The sequence below is a fragment of the Rhinopithecus bieti genome, unplaced genomic scaffold, assembly GCF_001698545.2.
Source record: "Rhinopithecus bieti isolate Rb0 unplaced genomic scaffold, ASM169854v2 scaffold_15437, whole genome shotgun sequence".
NCBI classification, from domain to species: Eukaryota; Metazoa; Chordata; class Mammalia; order Primates; family Cercopithecidae; genus Rhinopithecus; species Rhinopithecus bieti.
Genome location: NW_016808212.1, coordinates 460,567 through 463,222, shown reverse-complemented (window position 1 = coordinate 463,222; position 2,656 = coordinate 460,567).

Sequence of the window (2,656 nt, the reverse complement as noted above, 5' to 3'; positions counted from 1 at the left end):
GGTGGCAGGCACCTGTAGTCCCACCTACTCGGGCGGCTGAGGCAGGAGAATGACGTGAACCCGGGAGGCGGAGCTTGCAGTGAGCTGAGATGGTGCTACTGCACTCCAGCCTGGGCGACAGAGTGAGACTCTGTCTCAAAAAATAAATAAATAAATAAATAAATAAATAAATAAATAAATAAAACAAAACAAAGCAAAAAATAACGGTGGGTCAATGCTGGGCGCAGTCCTGGGCCCCGCTCTTACATGCTTAGAAGCGGCACAACGCCCCATGCCTGGAAGGCTCTCGTGAACAGCACTCGTACTTGAGTGAATCACCCATCAAATCTTGGAGAGAGATGAGACCCAAACAGCCAGGTGCTTTCCAGAGACAGTGGCTGATGTTTCTGGCTTGCGGCTGCTATGGTAGGAAGGGCGTCGAGGTCCATGTTTAGCTGAGAGGGCTGCATGCCACACAGGTTACAAATTTTCCTATTCACAGCAACCCTCACTGGGTTCCTCTGTCAATGTCTAATGAGGTTGTGAACCAAACTAAAGCATGAAAGAGCCCAGAAAGTCATCTTTTTCTAGATGAATCAGCTCAACTTGTGATTACCTGTTGAACCAGTTCAAACTAGACCCATCTTTTATTTCACTAAAACTCCTGAACCAAAACGTAAGAAATATTTCAGAACCTGAAATCAACTCATTCTTTGAGGCACTGACTTACAGGACAAGCACTGTTCTTTGCAAACAAGCCACAAGGCTGCATTCTCCTGACGAGGTATAAATGGTGCTACCTGATGCATGATGGAGTGGCTGATAAAGGCAGTATTAATTCTTGTCTCCGTACCACACCCCTGCTCATGAGGCTTTTGGGTTCTAACCACATTCTGGTAGTGTCCAGAGATGGCTCCCTCCGTGCCACAGATGGATGTGGGAAGCTCCAGATTTACTGACTCGTCCCAGAGGTCACGGCCACGCCTGGCTCACCAGGCTCCAGTGCCCCAGGAGGAAACGAGGGACTGGGGAGGAGCTCTGTGGACTCAGTCCCTCTGGGTCCAGGCCTTTGTGAATAACTAAGAGAGCCCAGTGCTGCTGTCAGGATAGAGCCTCACTGCTCTACTGGTGCTTCTCATAGAGAACGTCTTGTGAAGGTAGAAAATGATTCTGCACGCCCACCTCAGCCTTCATGGGCTCGGCTGGTGCACCCCATCTTCTCTTCTTCCCCATCCTTCCTCACTCTGCCCTCTTCCTCACTCCTGTGACCATCAGCCTCCATCTTTGACCCTCCCTCTAGGACACGTGGTGCTCCAGGGCCTCTTCCCCAGGGCTACCGCCTGTCTCACAAAGACCTTTGCAAATTTCACCACAAAGTGCCCAGGCCTACCTCAGCACTCCACTTGTCACATGTGGATCCATTGGCCCTCCATGCTCAGCAGCACACGCACCCGGACGGCCGCATGCCCCTCGCTCACACCTGGGTGTCATGTCCTTCATGCCCTCCGCCCTCGCTCGCGCTACTGGATTCACTCTCTCTCGCTCGCACACCATCCAAAGCAGGGCAGGGGCTTCTGGCAGCTGGAGCAGAGAGCGGGCAAGGGTGGGCCTGTCATGCGTGTGCACATTGTGTGTTCACACGGTGCTGTGTGTGGTGTGTGGGACCCTCTGTGCATGTTCACAGGCATGTATCGATTGTGGGGTGTGTGGTGCTCATATGTGCATGCTCACATGGGTGTGCTGTGTGGTGCATGTGGGTACGTATGTGCTTTTGTGTGGCTGCATGCATGTGGCGTGTGTTCCTCATGTGTTGGTGCTTGTTGTGTGTGGCTCGCATGTGGGCAATAGATAGAGATACATGTTGTGTGTGCATCGTTTTGTGTGATGGAGCGAAGTCAGGAGGGGGCCACCTGTCTGAGGACGAATCAGGAGGGAAGCAGCCCCAGGAAGGGAGCCTCAGGACAAAGCCAACCACGATCGAGTGGCCTGTGTCCTCTGTGTGCGCCGCCCAGCAGCTCTCGTCCCAGCCTATCCAGGGCGCACAGGCTCATGAGTGGCGAGAAGGCCTCTCCTGTCAGCGGAATCCATGGTGGCAGAAGAGGCAGAGACTGTTGGGAACTGTCCCTCTCCCTTATCTCTCCCCCTCCACAAAGAAGGACTCTGGAGCCACTCAATCTAACAGCAGATCAGTTTCCTACCAGGCACTGATTTGCAGAAAGGACTAATGTGCAGATTAAAAACGGACACTGCTGAGCGAAGCAATTTCCGCCCTGTGATATTTGAAAGTGCTGATAACTGCCATAGCAACCCACTCACCACACTTCAGCTTCCTGCGGCCCCGGTCTTCACAGCTGGTGGCTGTGGCCGCGAGGTTAAGACGACGTTAGCTTCCTAAGGCTAGACAGACTGTGCCTAGGATGTGCCATGGGAATGTAATGCCTCTAAGTGTGAGGTTATGTGGTGGAAGAGAGGCTACCGACAATGTATAAGCTGAAAAATGGTGGTTGCTGCTTTTGTATATTAACCTTTTAATCAAGATATAGAGAAATTTACTGAGGAGATAACTCGCCCCTAACACCCTATGCAGAAAACATACTAAGTCAGGGAAAACTGCCTATGCTTTGAGTTAGGATGGAGGGGAAAGGACGGTCTCTGTGGGGAATTGCCGTGCTGTGCA